At 36.7% G+C, this 24,424-nt stretch overlaps 1 protein-coding gene across 1 annotated transcript in view; it reads right to left on the bottom strand.

Moving 5' to 3' along the window:
• MBP (myelin basic protein) overlaps positions 1-23,921 on the bottom strand; it is a 137,346-nt gene extending 113,425 nt beyond the window's left edge. The window contains exon 1 of the mRNA XM_058833673.1: positions 23,863-23,921. The gene's annotated coding sequence lies outside the window, so the exon portion shown is untranslated. The remainder of the gene's footprint in view (positions 1-23,862) is intronic.
• Positions 23,922-24,424: the final 503 nt, after the last annotated feature.

The raw sequence follows: 24,424 nt of genomic DNA, 5'->3' as shown, positions 1-24,424 counted from the left end.
AGTCCTTACAAATAACAACACAATGCTTACCCTACTTTTATGAGCACTCACACAAGTTCTTGATACTTTTTTTCCAAGAAGACTCTGATTCAAGAGCATTGTCTCAGCAGGTATTTGAGTAACATCAGGCTGTTTATATTGGCAAACAGAACACCATTACCTGCGGATGCTGAGAACTCTCACAGACTGGGAGCTATGTGTTAGCAGTCAATGTATTTCAAAGTTAGACTAGAATTCCTGGTTAGGAATTTTCTATATGGTCAGGGTGGCTAAACTTTAGAAGATCTCTGCCAAATATTTAGAAAAATGGCTTAGCACGTGCCCTTCTTCAGCAAATACTTGTGAAAGGGGAAGTTAAAAAGCCACTTAAAAGTGGCTTAAAGAGTCTTAGAAAAATTGCAGTTTTACTTTCACAATGAACCTTGGGAATCAGGGTGGTGTTTTGCAGCCACAAAGTGACAAAACCTATTCAGAAATCTTGTCAGAACTCAGTTTCTTATTAGCCATGGGTATTAAGGTATTTGACCTTGTATTGCATTGTATATATACATTGTAAAGAAAATCTTTCTACGGGTAAATTATGATTACCTGCTGGATGAATCAGCAGTGGATGAATGACAATATAATAGATATTGACAATCCTTTCAAATATGGTATATCCTTTCCTGAATGAAAAAGAAAAGCAATCATTTACAGAAATACTGGCATTTAAAGATCTGAGTGATTGCATTTTAGAGAAAAAAAATAGCCTGTTAGTGATCAAACAAGGTTTTTTGTTCCAAATTGTTGACCTAAATATTTGTCTTCAGATTCTAAAGCACTGTTCAAGAGGTGAGCATTATTTTCATGACACCGCCAATATCTCGTTTTCAGGAAAACATTGAAAAGCAGTTGTAGTAGCACGACCATGAAGATGACCATAGCAGGCTTTCAAACTAATTTTCTCCATTTTCTATTTCTTTTGTCTGTCTAATCCTTGCCTCTGACACCCAGTTTTCTGTGAAACTGATCATCTCGTAAGTTATTTCAAACACATCTCATGTGCTGCTGCAATATAGGTCAAGGAAGTCCTATGATAAAAGGAGTTTTTACTCTTCTTTTTCTTCTAACATGAACATTCCAGCTAATGGAAAAAGTTCACCAAAAATATTCGATGTGTTCAAGTGCTGTTAAGAACATTACCATGTTTCTGTTTTTCACTTAATCAGTAGAGAAAACATGCCTGCTGTGTACAGTTAATTTACAAATTAATGAGCAGAAAACAAGCCTCTTCACTTAAACAAATTAAGGTATCTGTATTCACAGTACTTACTTACATATGCATGCACACAAACATACACATAAATTAGATCCATTTCTATCTCTGTTTTTTTAAGCCATGATAGAGTGTTTTAAAGGTTCCTGTGGGCAGATGGAAAGTTAGCTTCAAGAGAGACGGAAATTATTATGTACAGGACTACCTACTATGAACCTCTGTTCTTCTCACCTTCCCTTTTTTACTTATTACACCTTGGCTCTTACGCTGTGCGTGCTTCAGAACTGGGACTTCTTTTTGGGATGACCAGCACAACACTTCCTCTGTTTCAGTATAGATGCTTTCAAAAGTCCTCAAACAGTCCTCACTCAGCTCAGTGACAGGGGAAGTTCTGCCCGTCTGTTTCTCCATCCATTCTCTAAATGCTTTATCTGCAGTGTGTTGAAGTATTGGTTTGTTTCTAATGCCAGTTCTGCAGCCATTTGGAGAAATCATCTTTATTCCAGAGATGTGAAATACCTAACTTCATGTCACACTGAACTTGGAAACAAATGTAACAGGCAGGGCTGTCCAGCTCAAAGTCCTTTTTACTTCTTGTCATGAAACAAAAGAAAGAGGAATAATGCTTTTGTTCAGCCTTAAAAATGAAGATTTACAAGTCCCCCAAGTGAAAGATTTCAAAAGGGGTAATTGGAAAAGAAACCAGGCTTAGTCCATAGAGACAGATTCAGTGTACTTTCTAATAAGAATGATCACCTGGCACCTACAATGAAATAACTTTTTTTACTCTTTGTAAAATCATAAGATTCTGACATTTGATCTTCCAAGTAAATTTTTGTAAGGGAAATAAAAGGACTATTGAAACACATGATAAAAAGTAATGACAATAGGATTTTGTTTACTATGGCACAATTCTTGAAGTGAAAACCTGTTAAACGCTAAAATTTGTATTATATGCAATGTGTGACCACCTAGCTCTTGAATTCAGTGCAGTTTGAGAGAAAATCACAGAATGTAGATGTGTCTCTACAAGAGAATCTAATGTGTGCTGAGATCAGTTTTACACTAAGTAAAACATACTCCTTAACACTCAAACATGACAGCCATCATTACAATTTCTCCTGCTGCAAAAGAGAGAAGCTGTAGTCACTGTGTGGGCAGACATCTACAAAGCTCTGCTTTATTGCTATTCAGTGCCTTTCCAACAAGAGGAAGTCAACCAGCCTCACACATAAAACTTACTCCAGAGTGCCTCAGCACAGCTGCGGCAGTATCAGCAGAGAAAGAGCAGAAAACAGTTTCGATAGCTGAACTGGGGCCGTCCCCTTCACACTACCAAAACAATCCCCTACTGCAAAAAACAATCACATTTTGCAGCTGGGGGTTAGCTTTGTAGTAGAGGAAATCATGCCATTTTTCAGGTTTGCTATTGCATAATCTAGAGGGATCTGAAAACAAGCAGTTTTCAGTACAAATCTATGCAAAGTGTACAATTATAGGGCATGTAGTTGCTTGCACTGCTTTCTGTTTTCCCCACTGGGAAATACTTTTCTCTTTCATACATGGCACTGTGCTAACCAATCTATTTTCTTTCAGTTTAGCAGATTAAATAGCTAGTGCAGTATACATAAGAAAGAATTTTATCAACTATGCTTACAGTGCTTGTTAATGGACTGCACATAACTTTGTTCTGCTACCGACTTTAGCTGGACTTGTCAATGTATAACGTTCCCTCCCCCTAGTTCTACATTTGCAAAGTGGGCAAGTTAGCCAGCTGAAGGTGAAGGATACAACAGGAACAGAAGGATATTATTTGCACCTGTGAAGTTTGTTTCTAGAAAGGAGGATGCAGTATCCTTGCAGGGTGTTGTGTCACTGCAATGGAAGAGGTCTAGAAAACATGGAAGTCATTTTTGCCAATTAGCACAGTAGTATCCCAATTTGTGCTGGAGAATGCCTGTTCTTGGTGATCTCTTCTAATTGTCAGGTGTGGATGGACTTATGCTATGGGGTAAGCAAACAGTCAATTATAAAAAGAGAGGCTTTCAGTAGCACTTCATTCCTTTACTGTGTGTGCTGCACTGCATTGCTTGATACTAGAGTTTAGATGAATCAAACTTTAATCAGAAAAGTGCTTCAGATATATGCACCTAATAACCAAAAATAAAAGATTGACCAAAATAAAAGATTGTTATTTGGACTGGCTGTGAAAAAATACTGTAAAAATTAGAATATTGGAGAGATCTGAATCTATCAAAACAGATACAATATTCAGTAATCACTGTCAATAAAGTTCTGATCTTGTGTTCCTGAACAAGACAGGTAGATTGAATACTATTCCTTCTTTTTTACAGTCACAGTGTAGCAATTCTCAACTCCAAAAATCCACAGCCCCCAAACATTCAGACAATTCATAACTATCCTGGAAGTTTCAGATGGGTAGCAGGGTAATTGTTATCTTATGCCTCCACAGTCAATAGTGAAAGCTTCACCTCAGATAACTCTGGAAATTACTATGCCAAGCTTTCTATCTCTTGGCCAAAACAAATGTAAGGTATGATAGGGCAGTGCTACCTAATATTCATTTTAATCTGCATGGTAGATCTAAACTCTAAATATTAACAAGCTACGTGGATTTTTTTAGACATACATTGCATAATCTAGGTTTGCTTGCTTGTTTTTACATGAAAAACGCAAGTTTCTGTTTAGTCCTAGTATATGAAATAGATTAAGTAATGTTTTCAAGATTTTAGGGAGGGGCATAGCCCAAATAAACTGTTTTCCTAAATAATTGAAATATGACAAAATTTTAAGTGTCCAAAGTTGAGTCTTCCAATGGATGGTGGTAACCACCTATCAATAATTCCAGGTGGATCTGTGGTCTGTTTTGTTGGTAATTATTAGGTATTTCATAATGTATTTGATATAAATGTTTTGTAAAAAACTATATGCTTATAGTTATTTCATAACTATATAGTTATATATAGTTATAGTTATTTCATAACTATATAGTTATGAAATAGGTAAATATATCCATTTCCCAAAATACACTGCTGTATAAATTTTAAAGGGTTCTCTGATCTCTGTCATAATGAAAATGATGCCTCTTCTTTGTGTTTAGTTGTTTAAAATCTTAAAGCTTTCTCTTGAAGGCAAAAGAATAGGCAACTCAGTGATAGCAACAGTCCTGTTTTTTCTATTTCTGATAAGCTCTAGTTACTAGTATAGAACTTCAGTTTCATTCATAGAGAAAACAATTTAATAAATGGGAAATTAAAAAGAAAAGCAAGGCAGTATGAAAGAAGGTAGCAGTAAGAGGAGGTACAGTAAAGGAAAATTTGTGTCTTTAATGCTTTTAGACAGGGACACACCAGTTGTCCAGATTCCTTCTTCTTTGACATGAGCTAGAGAAAAAGGATGGCCATAAAGTGGGTGGAAGGAGCCAGCTGAGAAAGGATGTAAGTAATTTGATAGGACAAGATGAAAATTAAAATCTTGAAGAAATGAAACTTTAAATCTTTCCTAGGTAGTGCCTTTATGAAAGGGTGAAAAAAAATCATTAATACTAATGAAAGTAGGCAGCAGTACTCTAGGAAATGGCTGGGGCTTACAAGTATAACACTAACCTTATTAGACCAGGGCTCAACATGTAAATCTTCCAGTGTATAAAAAATTGTTATAAGCTGGTCAGATAAGAGCAGAAAGAAGGTGGATTCATTTGTAGCAAAAATGTTTGGAGATGGTGAACACCAAATAAAAGCATGAGGTGAAAAACCAGAAAGAGCTCCAGCTCCGATGGCCTCGGGCAAGTTCTGTCTGCAGCAGTGTGAGGTACAGCCAGTGCTCTCTCCTGGGGCTGCTCCTCCATGCCTCTGTAGCTCTCAAGATCTGTCATCTGCCCTGCTGATGGCATGCATGCCACCAAAATCACACATCTTGGTAGCCCAAATATCCTGATGAGGACTAAGCAATGGGCATGATGGCACTCACTGGGTTAAGGAATGCCACCATGGTGCCAGAGCACAACTGATGTTACTTGCAGCTGTGGCAGTTTTGTGGAGGCAACATCAAGTGCCCCAAATAGCTGGCAAAGCTTTCCATAAGATTAAATATTGGGAAAAAATTTTTGTGTTCAATTTCTTGTGCAAGTCCGATTTTAGGGACTCAGTGATGGTAGCTGAAAGAGCTATTTGTCAGATTCAGAGTCTTCTCTCTTTTTTATTTTTTTGAGTAGAACTAAATTTTAATTAATTAGCATTAGTGAAACTGGTAATCAAAATACTGTGTTCAGCTATGCTATTTCTGCTCCAGCTGAAACAAGAATGTTTGTTTGGGCATGTTAATGATGCCACTAAGCAGAGAGGTAGCAACAAGGTTAAAGAGAAAAAATATATTCTTAAATTTATTTAAGAAGATTTATATTTATTGCATAAACAACTGACTTTGTACAATTTTTGGTTAGTGGGATGACACATCCAGTGTTCAATGCTTAAGAAGAATGCCCCTTTTTCTAAACTAAAGAAAGTGTGAATTATACTCCATTGTTGTACAGCTTACACAGCTGTGGAAAGATTGGAATCTGATGCATCACCAAGAGAAATGATGTAAACTGGAAACATGACATTTCAAGGGAAAAAAATACTTAAAATTGAAAGCAGGGGGGGAAAAAAAGCTAGTTAATTATCTGCATGAAGCTGAATTTCCAAGAAGAAACAAAGCCCAACAGATGTTTTTGTGAATGCTTTTTAAACTTACTGTCAGCACCTTCATTGGGAAACATCCAAATTCAATGAGTAAATGAGTTTGGAATTAAAGTGAGTGTACTTATAAATTTGAGTATATTTTAATAATTTCATTAAAATAGTCAAATAATAAAGTTTCAGCTCAGAACATTGAGTCCTGTGAACCTGTAAAAGTCTTTAGAAATGAATAAACCTGTGAAGGCAAACATTTATGGTTAGAAATTGTAATTATATAGTGAAAGGTGTAAACTATTGGAAAAACTTATCAGAGCTGAAATGCTGCCAGTGGCTGAAACTATCCCAGTAAAAAATGCCAGTGTGAGGAGTTTTTTTGTAGACTGGTCTTATCTGTGGTTCAGCTTTAACCCAAAGAAGTCTTTCTCTGAAAATAGCTCTGTTTTAGACATATTTATTATGCAAACTGTACATATGTTGTTTTCGACCTTATGCAAGCTTTCTTTCCTGTGTCATAAGCCATTGCATCTCTTTCATTAAACTTGGTGTTTGTTACAAGAGTAATTGTAGGCCCTGGCTAGGTTTCTCTTCCACAGTTTTCCATCAAGCCCATTGAAAACCTGAAAAAAATTCAAAAGGTCCTTAGAAGTTAATAAAACAGAGAGTGTTTTTCTAGATACACTTTAAACAATATTCAAATCCATAAATTTAAAAATAAACTCCTAAAATAATATTTAAACAGCAATTTTAAGATGGTAAGAAAAAATATTTTATTCACTATACTTGGAAATTCACATTAATTTTGTTCAAAGATAAGTTTTGTTCAAAGAAAGCATTTCTGTAAATTAGCCTGTGCTGCTGTGTGTGTGTGTCCATAACAGCAGAAGACAGTTGTAGTTTTTTATTAATAATGTAGCTGGTGTATAATTTTTCCACCAAGTGTCAGCATCTCACAGCACGAGAAAACAATGTATTCAAAAAGGACGTGACAGAGGGAAGAATATTAAAGAGTCCTACTGGAGAAAACTTCTAAGGGGAAATGTGATTTTCATGACAGTAATAGCCCATCAATCATTGTTAAATCATGTATATATTTAATACTAAAGATCTTAAATTGAATAGCACTTCACATAACAACATTTAGGTTTACAAGTAATGTACTGTTCATCCCCATTACCAAAATCCCATGCAATAAAACTCTCAGAGAGTCGAACTTCACCAAAATGAAGGTAGACTGATCGTATGAAGTGAAAAGGTCTGAAGACAATTATTTTGTTACTGAGTACATAAAACCCACTGAAACTGGCACAAACCTTTGCAGGGGAAGGTAGAACACTGTGAGATTATCTGCGCCCTCAATTTTCCCCGTAAGCATCTGCAGAGCTCTGTCTTTATCCTCCCTCCACTTGCTTTAATACCTTCAATTGTATTAATGCACATGTTAAAAAACCCACAACAAACAAAATGTACCCACCCTCTGCCCAAATGAAAACCTCAGCACGACTGCATCAAGCTTTCAGTGGACAGCGACAAGTGCCAGGCAAGCTGACCGACTGTATTTGCCTTGTTATGCTGCTTCCCATCTGCCTGTGCCCATCTGCTGCCTTGTCCATTATTCAAGGTCCTTGTAACAATCACCATCTTCTGCTGCTTGGCGTGAAAAGGCCTCAGGTTCACCGTGACATTAATAAACATTATTGCAGCTAAAACACTCTTATTATAGTGTGGGGTCAGGTTGGTTGTTTTTTGTTTTTTTTTTTTTCCATTTGGCTACATCAGATTCTCATGCTGTGTAGCTGCAGTTCATGACAATCTTTGCAGAATCTGTACTACCTATTTTTTAATGAAAATTCCTACCTCCTGCTGGTTTGGCACAAACTAAGGGCCCCAGTACAATCTAATTTGCAGACAGACGGGGGAGAATATGTGTCTTTACAATGACCAAACATGTTTAGTTCATGACTATTAATTAGCTCCTGGTTTTCCCATCAAATGGGAAAGAAATTAGTTAAATCGCTGTTTTCAAGTCTCAGGCATGTCTTCAAAACCCGCCGATATGTGTAAGAAGTGTTGTATTTCTAAAATTAGGATTGCTTTGATGAAACTAATCTCCAAAAGTTAAAGGATCCCTTTCAGCATCAGTCCTCTTGCTGATCCTGAAGGCTGAACAAGCTGACCAGTCTCTCCTGCCTCACGAAATCTTGTGTTTTGCTCTGCTTGTGTTGAATGCTGGGAGTGGCACTGAAAATCATCCCATTTATTCAGTAGAAAGTATCATTTGAGTGGGGAGAAAAAAGTGCTTTCAATGGGTGTTCCACTTGCAAAGAACAGCTTGCTGAATGTTATCTTGCATTTACAATCACTGAAGCTGCCTATTCAAAGCAGAATGTGTCTGCAATCCTTAACTCCAAATCTGGGCCGATGCAATCAGTCCCTTTCCCTTAACCTAACGGGCAGATCTACGTCGACTTTAATGTCAGCTTAATCAGACTCTAAGCTCTTCAGGGAGAGGAATTGAATTTCCCGTGGTATGTGGCTTGCTGTCAGAGATTTAATTCAGGGTGATAGAAGATAACACCACCACCCCCTGGAATTAATTTTATTAAGTAGAGAAGAGAGTATTTTAATTATGACTTCTGTCATAAGGCTGCAGTTTAAGTGGAATATTTAGGTTAAAATAAAATAAAATATCTCAAGCATAAACTTGCATTTATGGATACTCCACAGGTCTGTCACTCAGCACTGCATATAAATCAAGTCTGTTTCTTCAATAATACGTTGTTACTTATCAATGTCACATTCTCTGTTATTTCCCTTGCAAACGAATTGTAATGGTTTATATTTGCCAATTTGAGCAAACCTCCTGAAATTTCCCTCCTCACCAAATATCAATTAATGCAAAACCAGCACAGGAATGTATTTAAAAGGAAATTATTTTTGTGTTGTCAATTTCTCTGTCTCTGTATCCATGTCTTGAATATTACATCACAAAGTAAATAAATAATTCTGCTTTATCCAGTAATTTTGAGAATAGTGATACAGTGCACCATCATTACATAACTGTATTGGGGAAAAAAAATCTCACTTTAGGGTTAGATCTTGCAAATTCTTAATGTGGGATGAAGTACATACTTTTTTTTACAAGGACTACTTTTAAAAAACAGTGACATTGGTTGCAAAGTTTTTTACTGTATGAAGTGTCAGAGTGGGTGAATTTGCCTTTCAAACAGTGACCTGTTTTACCAGGAGCCTTTAACACATGGTGATGTACTGCTCAAGGGAGGTGCTGTGCTATAAGGTCTGTAAAAGTGTCATTGTCTTTAGAAAATATCTAATATAGATGTGCTGCCACCTGTCTTTTTTCCAAAGAAACTGTCACAGCCGTTTCATCTGAAGGCTGGGAGTTAAGTTCCCAGCTGTTGTGACCCAGTTCAGTGTCTAGCTTCTGCTTACATTGATAATTAACTTCTCAGTTGTCATAAAAGGCTTCAGATTGAAATACTGTGAAAAGTGGTAAAAATAGTGGATGTTATACTTCTCTGGGGCAAACAGGCTTTGATTTATCATAGGATCACAGAATCATGGAATTGTTTGGGTTGGAAAGGATTTAGACATGATCTATTTATTCTGGTATTTTTATTTTTTTTTTTATTTAACAAAATATGTAATTTGCTTTTTGCTCTTGAAAAATTAGTTTCATTGAGAAAAAACCCCAGCTACTGTCCTTATTTTTTCCTACTGTTAATCAAAGGGAAAAAGGCTGTAATAGTGAAATAAATGTAAGTGATTTGGGAAAGGAAAATGTAATAATCATGACACCTCATACAAAGTTAATGCATAACTATTAGCACCTGATGAGCCCATTAGCTGTATTGATGCAGAAGATCAGTTTTATCTGTTATGAAACTGTTTTCTCCCCTCCAGATTAATGAAATTGCTAAATTTGATCTCTGTGCAGAATAAGATGAAAAGATAACAGTAGAATTGTGTAAATACTGCCAATGCTCTCTAAATGCATTCAAATAAGTTAAAACCCCCAACACATTAATTTTTCCATATTTCTCTACCATGAAGACAAAGAAATTATTGGTTGAAGCTTCCCATCAAGTGTTTGGGAAAAGTATCCCAAGGAGCCAAGAAGCCCGAAGTGAAACTACTCACTTTGGAAGTAGCACTTTTATTAGATGGAGACCTTTCAGGATCCTAAAAAAGAGGGCTCTTTAAGCCTTGTCATAGCCCTGGCACAGAGTTCAATTAACAAACCCAGCCACTGACCACACCTCTCTCTTCATTACTGGAAAGGATCATGCATGTACAGTGAGTTTCTCAGCAGTGACAGGACAAAATCAAAATTTTCATTCAGCCACTGTCAGGAGCTTAATTCTTCTAGGAATTATGCTTCAGGTAGAGGACTTAACATTCCCAGATAAACAAATACTATCTACAAGACAGAATCTTCTGGAGCTCTCTAACTCTTTCAGGAATGAAGCAGCCATAGGGATTTTAATTTTTGGAGGATAGAAAAAAGGCACAAGGTCTGGAATGTAGATCTACAATATTTCTGCCCATCTTTACTCATAAAAGACACTCAGGCACATGCTTACAGCAACTCCAGTGGGATTCAGTCATGTGCTTTAAGTTGAATATCAGTGGTGTTTTGAAGGTCAATAAGCACATATACTCACTGATCACACAGTGACTAGTTCTAGCTTCAGTTTTGAGATGCTACTGACTAGGTAGAAAAATGTTTTCCAATTGTTAAAAAAAAACAACTAACATTTACAGCTTTATTGTCCTAAGACAAAAACATGTTAAATTGAATGCTCTGGAGTAGGAGGTTGGAGATCAGTCAGCAAAATTTATTTTCAGCCCAGGCAGTACTCAGCCAATAATGAGAGGCAGACAAGCACCTAAGTGTAATTATCTCAATTATGGTTTCAATGTACAGATTGGTATAGAATAAAAGTGCAATGAAAGCTACATCCCACACTGAAACCTGGGAAGCAATCATTAAAGAGGGGAACAAAAGACTTTTACTCACCAAAGGAAGGTTTTCTCTGCTAGCTAGTTATATATAGGCCTTGGCCAAAGTGCTGCTGCAAGCAATATATACATATTGAACGAGGGGGAACAATCCTGGTTTCCATTGAGAAGAATGGGCTGATTATTGGCTGTATATGCATGGATTAACATGAGTTTTGGAGCACGAGAATAGGTTCATGTGGATGTCCTTGAAGGACTGAAGGGAAGGAGAGCCAGTATTCCAACAAAGGATAAGAAGGGGACAAGAGAGATCTAAACATAACTGAAGATGCACTGAGAAGGTGCTTTCCCATAGGAAGCCAAAAACAGCTTAGTGATGGGAAAGACTTTAGGTGGAGGTTACTGAGCAGGTGCAATACGAGACAGGAGGGAAAGACCCAAGCCACAAATGAAAAACAGAAATAGCGTTTGCATTAATAAGGATGAAAGATTTGTCTTACATAACCTTGCCTAAGATACACTGGAAAGGTTTTCTTTCACTTCTGCATGTATATAGCTCTTTTTTGGTAATGATTTGGAGCTGTGCTGCTCCGGGACATGGATGCTTGTATTTGCATTCTACTGTAACTGAGGTTGGATGGGATTTAATTTAACTGTAAGTGCACACCATTGGTAACCTAAAAAAAATTGTACTGGGTTACCTCAACAAATCCCTGCCTCCCTAGTACCTATTCCTATACTCAGAGGGTGACAGAACAGATGACATTTCAGTAGCACCAGTCAGATGGAGAGTTGCACCACAGACATCAGGAGAAAGTCATGGTTAAATGTGAGGCTTGCAGGGAAAATGTCAGCGTCATTATTGGTTTCTACTGCATTAAAGGCTGAAAGAATCTTTTAGGAAACAGAACAAAGCCACATGCTCTACAAGCTGCTCTGCAACTTTGGAGCAAAAACTATATAGGAGAGGAGGCATAAATATTTAATGAACCAGTAAAACTACAATATGATCTTCCAATGCAGCAAGCTCTTTCCAAAAGCTTTGCAATACATTGCCCTTAAAAGCCCCCAGGGGTTTTCTCCTTTTTGAACAGTGGAATGACATGAATTTCAAAAGCAGGAGATTATGTAAAAGGAAGAGAGAAGATGTTTCATTCAGAACCAAAATGGCAAAATCAATGTATTTAGCTGACATTTAGACTTCATATTTATCTGTAATATGAGAGTCCATAATCTGGAATTGCTTCCATCCTCTTATTTTGCCTTTCTTTCTGTACCTTTCTGAAAGTGAAGGCCTTAGTGTAGATCTCTGATGCTCAGAAATGCAAAGAAAAGGGTTTTTGTTTAACAGTTCTGTGTTCTGCAATAATTTATAAAAACAAATATATTGTTTATTAAATTTAAATTATTATTACAGCATTTCTTGCAAGATGCTGCCAAGATTGTATTTGCCAATTATAACAGCAGAGTTGAAAAACACACTAAGGGCCATTGTGCAGAAGACAAACTAGACAAATTAAGGAATAAGAGGATGGAAAGATAGATTAAATTGCTTGTTTAAATACTCAGTTTACTTGTGACAGTGGCTGCAGAAAATGTAGCTATTCCTGAAAGAAAAAATCAGACCTAACTGTCTATCAAGTTTTGAAAAAGTTGGCCACAAATCTGAAATCTGCAGTTAATCTCACCCAAATTTCACAAACCAAAGTCCCACACAAGCATTATCTGAGGAAAAACTAAAACCATGAAACAACCCACGTTCATCTGTTTTATTTGTTTTATTAAACTGCTTCTTCGTTTCTTGCTAGTTCCCTTCAGCCTAGTGATATCAGTCCCCAGATCTTAAAATCTGTAATATTCTGTACAGAAATGAGCTTACAAACAAAATCATCTGTGGATCAGATGACCCTCTCGCTATAAGGAGATTGTCCCTGAGGGACATAGTCTGTGGGGATGAGAAAGCATCATGTGTTACATAATCCCTAAGTGTTAGTTGATGCCTTGAGCCATGAGTAAGGCACTGTGGCAGACTCTAGATAAAATGTACCAAGAAACTTGAACAACTCTGTGTGGGTAGGGAATGTTAAACACTCTTGATAAATAAAGAAAAATTAACCAAGACAATTCCTAGATGTATCCTGTACCTTCTAAAGGTACATCACCTGAAACACCAGATTCTAAGGCCAAAATGCCTACACAGTGTTCTAGCATATGAACAAAGCAGATCATTGAATTCAACAATGTTTCAAAAAAACTGTTTCCGCACTTGATTTTGAGTGCCATGCAAAAGGGACTGGGCCAAGATGCATTTCACCAAGAAGCATATTTGTCCTGGTATGTGGCTTGTACATCTATAAAGATGGAGGAGTAAAAGGACTGCTATCAGCAGGGAATAGCTCACTCCATTATTTACACTTCATGAACTGGAAGATACAGTGTAAAGCACTCCTGCCTACTTATTTTGTGAGAACCTCTAGTCTGTAGTGGAGAGTGTTAATTGAGAAATGTGGTGCAATTTATTTTTTAAAATTCCAGTACTATTGTTAGAAAAGGGGGAGGAAAGGTAAAGAAATAAATTAAGGACGAGATCTTCTGTCACGGGTTTTCATTTTTAACAAAAATTACCGCACTGAAATTGTATACCCTTTACTGTCTGGCATACAATACCTGGTTTTAGTCTTCAAAGCAGATCAACAGGAAAACAAAATGATTTTTTTTTTCCCCTACTAGGTGGATATGCATAATCCACATTTTTCTTTCTAAAGTTAACATATGACTATTGCTGCATCTGGTGACATCCAACTGTGTCAGGTTACAAAACCTCTAGCCAAAGAAATCTAGCCAAAGCAATCTAGCAAAACAAATCTGCTGACAAGATTTGGGAACAAATTGGGACTCTGAGATTTTCACTTCAGGAAGCTTTTCCAATATGTTGTTTTGAGGCATGTGAGAGTCACTATCCACTTTGGCAACTTTGGAATTCCTCTTAGATGCGTGGTAACAGGTTCAGCTTTCGCCACTCTTGGGTGAAGCACAGGAGCACATCTTAGCAAACAGTGGTGTGTTGGAATTACAAAAAGTTACCTCACTAATCAACCTAAGGTCGATGTAAAGTATGCATGTAATAAGCACAGAATTGGCAGAGTGAGGAATGCTTGCCTTGTCTGAATTATCTGCACTTCAGTGCTGTTGCCTGTAATACAGTGGGACTGCTGCACGAGCAAGCAGGATGAAGAAAAGTTACATGTTGGCTAAATCTCTTCTTCCTGTGGAAATCCACCTATGTTTTAAAACATTCCTTTCACTTTAATGGAGGCTTCTGCCAGAAACAGATCCTTCTGCAATGTTGAAAGAGAGAATACTACTCCACCACAGGTCCCACCTTTCTGTGCTCTGTAACTGGCAAATGGCAGCACGCTCTCCCATCTCGTCACTGGGGTTTCCTTTAATTGAATATCTCCAGAAATGCAATTTATTTTTCTTATGTACACCCACAGTGTTTTCCTCCTGGTGCAGAACAAGCTGGAGCAATATATTTGTTTTTAACACCAATGTCATGGGGCAATGCCATGACACACTGCCACCTTGGCCATTCCTGTCTGGCCCAGGAAAGAGAATGAGAAGTCAAGCTGCTCTTGCTGGGCATGAGCAAGAGGGATGGATGTGCATTTTCTGAGGCTCTTGGTCCAGCTTAGACACAGAAAATGGGTCATTGTGAAGCCCAATGTGTCCCATCTGAAATATATCCACAGCAATTTGGCCTGTTAGTTTATTTGTGTCCATTTTCTACACCAAGGACCTTACTTGCTTGTGATACTCTGAAATGTTCAATGGGAAGGGTGGAGAGAAAATACTGACTGTAGTGGACAGTAGGTGAAGGAAAGACCCTGTAAATAACTACACCAGAGCATGAAACATTCTGCCCCTCTTGCCCCAAAGAAAAGTAAAATCCCTTCCAAATGCAAAGAATTAAATAGTGTTAAAGGGAGCAATATCCAGGCCTGTCAGCTATCCTTTCCTTGGATACAGGAGTGACACTTGCCGGAGGATGTTTCATTCTTTCTCTAATGTTTATTCGTTAACCAAGCGTACTCATTAATTACATGTGTCTTGCTGGGATTTGCAGTCACTCAGAGATGAACAGAATAGGAATAACTGTGTCATAAGCAACTCTTGCCAAAGTGCATTTAAAATTGTTGGGTCTAAGCAATTATTTCTTTTCCAATGAGAATCATTAAACATGAGATTGAATTTTAGGAACAGGCATAGCAGACTATCAATGGTCTCAAAGCATAAGCAGCAATTTGAGCAGTTATTCTCTAAGGTAAAAAAAATGTATGGGGAAAAATTCTTAAAAATGTTCAACTGAGAATTTTGCAAACAAGTTAAGTCTACTGGTGAAAATGCGATTATTAGCAATTAAAATACATTCAAATTTTAAGATACATTAAAATCGTGGCACTTTGCAATATGGAATGGTGGTGTTCTGTCAAAGGTTAGACTTGATCCTGGAGGTCTTCTCCAACCTTAATCCTATGATTCTAAAGTGTACCTAGGGAAAATTAACCAAGTAAATGCATGGAAAAATATAATGCTTTCACCTGGAAGAAGTTATGATCTAAAGATATCATAGAAAGGCAAGAAATGGATGATAAAAGGAAAGGAACAAAACCAAGTGAAAGGCAACTGCACTTCTTTTCTATGGACTCCATTTGTTATCAAGCCAAAAGGGTTTGAAACCCTATGCATTAAAATAGTATTTAACAATTGCAGAAAAATGGAAATAGAAAGCTTGGGGAAGAGTGGGCAGTCAGTGGCACTTAACAAAAGCTGAATGAACAAATGTCTGAATAAAATGAAGTCTCTAGTCAGCTTCTAATTCCTTTGTTAGCTCCTCTAGCTCACAGCTTTGACACCCTCAAAGTGATATAATATACAATAAATACTAGTAAATATGCTTAGAATTTCAGAATATGCTGAAACAATTACCGTCACTTCTATTTTATTCTATTTTCTATTACCCATCTCCAAATATTCTAGTGAGAGATGCAAACATTTTTGAAATACAGTACAAATCTTTACAAATAGGAGGGGTAGCTCATTTTGATGGAAGTCTTCTTGGGACACTGACAGATACCTGACACAATGGTTCTTAATGGCCATATGACTTTTTGTTTCCTTGCTGCCTGTGTGAACAACTCTTTGCTAGGAGCAAGATACAAATCCAATCCTCCATACACCCAATATTTATCATCTCTGAGGAAATTTCACAGTTCAGAAAGCAGCATCTTTGTTCATACAAGATTTTGAAGTTTTCAAAATAAGCAATAAAAGAAGCACTTTAGTCTAGCAACAGAGATATAAAATTGCCTTTTCTATTTACTTACTGAGAGAAGGAGCACCATAAAATTTGATGAGTTTTTCCCTAACCAAGCTAGTAACTATAAAATGAATAAATCTAATTTTCACTACTTTGTCTACAGAACTACAGTACGGGCGATGATTCTGTCTGGGTTTCATCTTTGATTTTGCACTGAGTTAACTAAAGCCATGACAATGATATGTAGTGATGATGAGATACAAGCTGTGTCTCTCAGAAGGAATAGAAACTATCAGTGTTGTTATCTAACGCTGTTAGTGTTGAAATCCTACTTAAATTTGTGAGTATGAAAAATCTTCTAATGGAAAAAATTCTGACAAAATCTAGAGGTGTCTTGAGTTATGCAGCTAGAACACAGCCTGAAATCAGATCCAGAGATCTTGGCTGTCATTTTCTAGTGCATTAATTAGTACGTTAATCTTTCCTTCTGAACTCTTAATAAGGCCCAGCTTCCTCTGCCCACACAAAGGGAGAATCTTTAATATGACTTAATAGTTAACAGAAGTGTGAGTCAGTACATTCATTATCCTTAATGTCAGTCCTTTTCCCAGAGCAGGAAACTAAGAAAGCCATAGCAAAAAGGTGGAACTTCTGGAGAGAAGAGCCTGGAGACATGCTGGCCTTTCCCCCAACAGCTGATTTAGGAATGAATTATGAAGACAATAACATTTTGCTACAATAATCTTTAGCAACTGTTTTGTGTCAGAGTTACACCTTAGGGAGACTGTAGGTTTTCTCCTAGGCATCTGTGCTCCATTAGCAGATATAACTCCAAAAGGTTCATGTAATTCCTGTAAAAAGTTGGAAAGGAAAATCTGAGCAGAAAGAAAGAGAAATACAAGTGGAAATTCACGAGTCCCTGTGGTCTGTCAAGGCAGTAAATTTATTTCATATAATCCTAACCCTTTCAAGATAAAAAGTGATGGTCAATATTCTTCTACTACAGCAGAATCGCAATTTTAAATGTCTGCAGTGGCAAAGTGCATAAAAAGCATTAGTTTACATTGCTGCTAAGCCCTGCTGCTTTATTAAGCCTCTGAGGTCTCCTACCACTCTCTGCACTGCCCTAAATAAACACCTCTATGCCACCTAGTGCCTTTCGTGGACGTGGTTTTCCATCTGACACCCACTGAACCCTTTCTCCACCAGTTTTAGCAGTTCTATGGTATTTGGTGGCACATGATCACAAATGAGACACCAGTTCTGCAAAAGATTTAAATGCTATTATGCTCTTGCTCTCCTGAAAAGTGCACCTGAACATAATGCTGGTGTTGGTACTGTCCTTCCTGAATAAAAGAAAGGAAAATGGCAGGTATTATTAAACTCTCAGGTTTAATAATTATATACTAATACTGTGCAGGTATTATTAAGCTCTCTACCTCCTAAATTCTCCATCCTGCACTGATGCTCATGCATTTAATTACATTAGACCTGCAGAATAGTTTAAATATATGTTAGATGATGATTTTTTGCAGCTATTTTATATGTTTGTCCAAAGTTAGGCAATTATTTATTAGCTTTAAACAATTTCAACTAATTGAATATTTATGCAACTCTACACTTTGTCCTTTATCTTTGCATTGAATTTGTCTACTTAACTTACAGTATTAATTTATATTGCCTTCAATTAGATGGCTTACATTTATGATGTTGTCAGGTTGGCTGTCAAAGATTTTTAGTTTTGATCTATGTGAGGCTCAGAAGCGTTATTGCTATTGCATCTGAATTGTAAAGTATAGTATTAAAATTTAAATTGGGAAATGGCTTGAAACCAATTATAAATTAGGGAGAAATTACTGAATTTTTTCAGGATCTTAGTAGTTTTACAGAATTGTTTTACATAGATTTGATTTACATACAGAATTCAGCTAACAGTTCAACCCTGAAAGCAATTCTCACAGCCATTTCTGAATTTGAAGAGAAAATAAAAATTCAGAATCCAGTCACTACAGATAACATTTTTTTGTATATATATTTTTTCATGTCTAAAGGTAATAACCTATAACCTAACACTTCATATTGCATTTGATTCATTGCTATTTTATTGCAGACATGCAATTATCTGGCCAGGAATTTATGCAATATTTTAGTACAGAATTTGAAGGGAAAAAAAAAAGGCATTTTTAGAATGAAAAACATCAAAATGCTAAAATGCTATTAAATGCTGGTACAGTACAATTTTTTTAACAGTCTTTTAATTTTCATTATTTTATTTTTGTTCTTTGTGAAGTTTTGGCTCACTTTTGAGCTCATTTTATATAGTGAAAACTAGAGTTTTGATGTTGCAAATCACTTGCTAAATGCTGAAGGCATTGTATTTTTGTTGCAATATCTAAATATAGAAGGGATTTGGAAATAGTTGCTCTCACCCATATTTTCAGCGGTTTCTGTGCTGAAATGCAGGTGACAGCAAAGGATAGAAAGCAGAGTCTGAAGAAATGCTGACAGAAACAAAGAAAACATTTTTAAAATTGGAATAATTATATAAAGCTGAAAAGTTATTACATTTTTGCTGTAGAGTTTATGAGGCTTTCTCCATCTTTTCTGTCATTATTTTATGACCACTAGTTAAGGAAACACAAACTCTCTTGATTGTTCTTTACCACATTACAAAAACTTCCATGCTCCTTGAATACATCATACTTACAAAACAAGCCCACCACAGACAGAAAACCTATTAAGTCAAGATTTCTGAAGTTAAGAAATGCAAACATAGGGGCCATCACTGTCCAGCCACATAACTGAGTGACATTTTCCAGTGGTGCCCCTGCCTCATTCAGCACACAGCTGGGCAGTGCTCTGCAGATAGACAGCAAATCAGTATTTTGGCGATGGTTTTCCCCACAATGTTCAGGTAATGCATTATTCTGCCTTATTTATCACTTTTACACTAAACTACAGAAATAGTGTTCTAAAGACAGATCTCTTTATTTTCTCATGATCTTTTATGCTGCTTGTGAGCACAGCACTAGGATGTTTCACAGCTCACTTGGTACTTGAAGAGGAGAATACAGTCAGAAACTGAAGAGAGATGTTTCTGTTCGTTTATGTACCCAGCCTGAATTGTCTACAGCTTGTTTTCAAAGTATCTAATGCTGCAATGTCACATTTTGAATGCAAAAAAGCCAAGGTCTCTTTGGCTTAGCTTGTGCTTGTGGTACAGAGTGAATGAATTCAACGTAGCCCATAGCATTTAACGGTCTCACTTAGCGAAACTACACTTCAGTGAACAAACACAGTGTGATTACATAAACTATCATGCTATGTAACTAGCACACTGTGTGCCCACAAGAAAAGCAGTCAAGATTGGTACAATCTTCCTCCAAAATTGCAAGAATGACAGTGACAGCTACAAGAGCCTTTCATGGCCAGAGGTATTAGGTTCCTGCAAAAGCTCTGAGGTTGCTACTGCTTTTTCTGTCACTCAGCCCACAGAGTAAGGTGCAGTGCCTTCATTGTGCTGTACTTCAGGGCAGATATGATTGGAGATTATCCTCATAGAGCTTTTTCGTTTTCTGGCTTTATGTGTTAACATTATTAAGAAAGCTCCACATTTTAATTTTTCCAGTCTATGCAAAAATGATCTTACTCAAGCCCTCTGAAAAAAATTGTTACAAAAACAAGGAATGGAAATTTCTAGCCTGAATGCCTTGCTTTCCTAAAAGTGAGAAATAATTACAGTAAACATTGTCAACAAGCCTAAAAGGACAAGTTGCAGGCCTTCTCTCCCTGCATTTTGGAAACTTCCACTGCCATTTGATTATTAGCATGTATGTGTGCTGCTGCAGCACAAAGGAGGATGGACTTAGAATTGTCTTTCTCATTTTTCTCAGATAAACTTAATAAGTTTCAAGATACAAACATACTATTTGTTTTCATACATGGTTTTACTGCATTAAGATTTAAGCAGCTCTCTTGTATAGAACTTAAATTTTAATACACAGTTCTTCTGCAAGACATTTAGTTAGATATTTTATTATTTACTATTTATTTTACCTCATAGCAACTTATTCTGGGAATTGGTGTTTATATGGATCTCATATTGTGACAAAAGGAGCAGTTGACAAGATGCAATCACTCTACAACACAAAATTTGAAACATTTTTGGTTCTTTAAATGTAACACAATACAAAATCAAACAAATACAATTCACTTCATTAGGCAAGAGGAGAGACCTTTTTGTTCACCAGATGAATTTTTACTTGTGTCAAAATTCAGAGGAGTCTAACACAAGCAGTTCAAATGATGTTGCCTAAAAGTAGTACATTCACATTTTGTAACAAGTACTGCACTATTTCATGTTTACCATCTGCAGCTGGCAGCCTCTCAGTTTAGGAGAAAGTCTACACTGGAAGAATGGGTGTGAATATGCAAATTGGGACTTGTAGATTGGATCTAATCAAACAGCCAGGCCTGGTATAGTCTAGCATTTTGAATCAACCAACATCTTCTTCCACTAATCTTTTTATGCCACTAGCACAGCATATAAATATAATTTAAATCAGTAACTGAAGCATGTTGAAACTGCTTCACTGGTGTATTGTATCTGCTTCTCACATTTTTAAGTTATACTTTTATATCTGTCTTGAAAAGCATATGGTTTCCAATAAATAGGTCAAAAAAGCTAGTAAAAAAGAAAAGAAGAAAAAATTTTGATTTCCATACATGTTGTTCAACTTCCAATTGAGTGTAGAAAAAATTCTTTCACTTTTAAAGCACAAATCTCTGAAATTCTCTTTATTTTAGCTGAGGGAAATGATTCTTTCCTTATAATTTTGCTGATCCATGGCTTGGTCAGAATTCATTTTGCTCATAAAGGATTGTTTAGAGGATTTAATGACAATCTTTTTAGGGGGAGAGAAAGTACATTTCTTTATATTATAAGGGTGGTTGCAGCTGTGCTCCTGAACTTCAGAACATTTGAATTGCTTACAGGGAACTTGAAGTACTTACTGTGAAACTGGCTTTTAAAACTCAGCAGTTTTTCCCTACTTCAGTTTTCCTTTGATCTGCTGAAAGGCCCAACCTGCATTATTTTTAAATGTTCGTCAACAAACTTCCAAATTCCAGTCCAATTAATTTCTTGCCTAACTTTGACAGAGCTTCTCATTTAACTACATCTGTCTCACTGTGAATGAAAGACTAATTTTCAAGACTAAGACTGAAAAGAAGAAAGTGTAACTATCTTTTTTTTTTACCTACTGCATACAATTCAGCCTCAAGCATTAGTCCCAGCATGTAAAACAAGTTAAAACCTCTGGAAGGTTTTATACATATTTCTAGAAGCTTGACTTCAATGGATAAAGTTTTAATGAAATGACAATATTTCTCCATAGTTTCAATTAAACCAACCTTGAATTAACAAATATTTTAATGGTTAACACAAGTGAATAAATCAAGCTAGAAATGAAATCTATTCTTACTCAAATTTCTGAAAGTGATGTAGGTTGCAAAAGGTCCAGCTTACCAGCTGTTATTAAATCACTCAGAAGATGATGCCTGTGTACTGAGAAGTAGGAATCTGGATGAACAGTATAAGACTGAAACCAGAGATGTTGGCACAACAAGACCTGGATTTGTACATTTTATTTAAGAGCAGTGAATTAGCATATTCTGGAAAGTTACAGACCCATATACAAACTTCTCTTCATTCTTCCACCACTACCATAAATGTGAAGTATACATTTTCACTAGACTGAAACAACCTGTTCGTTCAGCAGTCTTGTGCATGGCATAATACAGTCAAAATACAGGCTGGCCATGAAGCAGTGCAACCTCCTTCAATCTCTGTTTGCCAACAGCTTTATGAGCCAGGTACTTCTTATCTCACTGCATCATGTTGGAAACTAAATGTCACTTCAGATCAAAGTTAGGCAAGGAAGAGGGATTGTCAGAAAACGCAGACACAGCACAAGTCATGTTAGATAACTGCATTACAGAAAGGACGAGAATTTTAGGTTATCTATGGTGAATAAGTATGAAAACTTAATCTCACCAGTGGGTAGTACTTATCCAAGTTCTTTCTTATGTTCTTTCTCATTAGACAATTACCAGCTCTTACAACTGGCTGAAGTCTTTAAGAGCCATTCCAGACCACGTGTGAGCATGCAAACCTACACTGATTAGATGCTATCCCACAGCATCTGCAGCTGCTTTTTAGTTGTTAGAATATTGCAAGTCCAAGTATTCTAACAAGAACAAACGTTGCCAGTCTAACACCTAAACATGAAATTGATTTCAAATGGTTACAACACTGGGTTTCCCTTTCTCGAGTTCTTTCCCTGCATTCATTTTCCCTGTTCGTTTTCCCTGCATTCTGACTTCTGAATCAACTGCAAAGGAAACAATGAGACTGTGAGGTTTCAGTCAGGTGACACAAACCATTGATGACTTTTAGGAAAAAACCCATTAGTATCTGAAAGGTCACATTAGAGGACTGAGACTTTGAAACTTTAACAAGAATTATAAATATTCTCTATTTCCTCTTGAACACAGCACCATCACAAAGCCTACCCTACTGCTGTTGTCACTGGACTATTTCTCTGGCAGAGGAATTCTATTTGGTGAGAAGAAACATTTTTGCTCATAGTAAATGTTACATTTTGAAGCATCAGTTTATAGCTGTCAGGAAAATAATAAGATTAGAGGGAATTGAAGATCTGCAGATGTTTCTGGTAATATTATACAGATCCAGTGACTGTACTGTGTAATATTTACTTTAAAAAAACATACCACAGCCCCCAAGATATGCTTATCTTCAAAAGTACAGTACGTCACTCAAATGGCATGTAGTACAAGAATTAAGACCCAGAAATGAATGTGAGATCCATCAATACTTCTACTTGCTTAAGAAAAGTTTAAATCTGAACCCCTTGACATGAAAATTTCATTTTCCATGGTAGTGGTGCCAGTGTTTTTTACCAGATTTTATAAAATTCTGAGTAGATTCATGCATATGTGTGCAAATAGTGGAGGGTTGTGAGAATACCATTATAGAAAATAAGACCAATATGGGTCACTCATCACATAATATTATAATAATATTATCATAAGATAATATTAACCAGATTAAAAAAATCCAGTTGCTATGCTTTGAAACACAGGAGAAAAAAAAAGGGCTGTTTCCTTGTAAAAGATCAGATTGTGATTTTTCTCTCTCATCAGTCCTAAGTCCCATAGGCCTGTCTTCTACAAGCTTGGGGATAGTCAGAAAAATCCTCAGTGAAAGCTCCTACACAGAGGCCCAAATGTATAAGAAGACTATGACACATATAAACAGTAGAAAAATATATATACATGCATATATATATATATATATACACACAAGCATATGAAAGCAAATAGTACCAGTTATCTCCAGAATCACACATTGACTCCACCGTGCCATGTTGCCATTGCACATCAACATTTATTAATACAGAATGACAAAGAAAGTTTTTTAGTGAGATTTCTGAAGCTCTGGCGAGAACAGAGTTCACTTCCTCCAGTGCAGAAGGCTCTTCCAACACAGAGCAAAATAATGGAATGTACAGAGGAAGGGGTATTACCCTGGAACAAGAAATGCAGCTCCACTGGAGCCCATGAAGTTGTCAGATGCATGGTCGACCTTGAAATGTGGTATTAGTGAAGAAGTCAGGCTGATGGAGTTGGCAGCTGGAGCTGGTATAATGTTTCCTGTGCTGGGTGCTTCATCCTGCAAAAAATCATTTGTTCTACTGGACCCTAGGTTTGGAATTGAATGCAATGTTTTCAGGGAATGAAATTGCATTGACAGTCAGGGATTTTTCCATTAGTTTGTCCTTCTGCAGGATATTTTGGCTTTCATTGTGCATCCTGTGAGTGACTGGGCAAATGAGAGATGGAAGACAGTTGTTTTAGGAGAAGGAATAACCACTGAGTGAGGGGAAGACTACTGTCCTTCCAGTAGCTGATCATGTGGAAGAGATTGTCCTACCAGCCAAAGCAAATTGGATTTGAGACATAAAATCATGTTGCTATCCACCTATCCCCAGTAAAGAGCATAGGTCTTTATGGAGCAGGTTATAGAGGGAGCTTAAGGAATTGTAACTTGGCTTTACACAGAACATGTGAGTGAAGGACTTGTCCAGA

This window comes from Poecile atricapillus, chromosome 2 (genome assembly GCF_030490865.1).
Source record: "Poecile atricapillus isolate bPoeAtr1 chromosome 2, bPoeAtr1.hap1, whole genome shotgun sequence".
Lineage (NCBI taxonomy): Eukaryota > Metazoa > Chordata > Aves > Passeriformes > Paridae > Poecile > Poecile atricapillus.
Note: the sequence above shows the minus strand (reverse complement) of the source record. Positions and strands in the feature narration are given on the sequence as shown.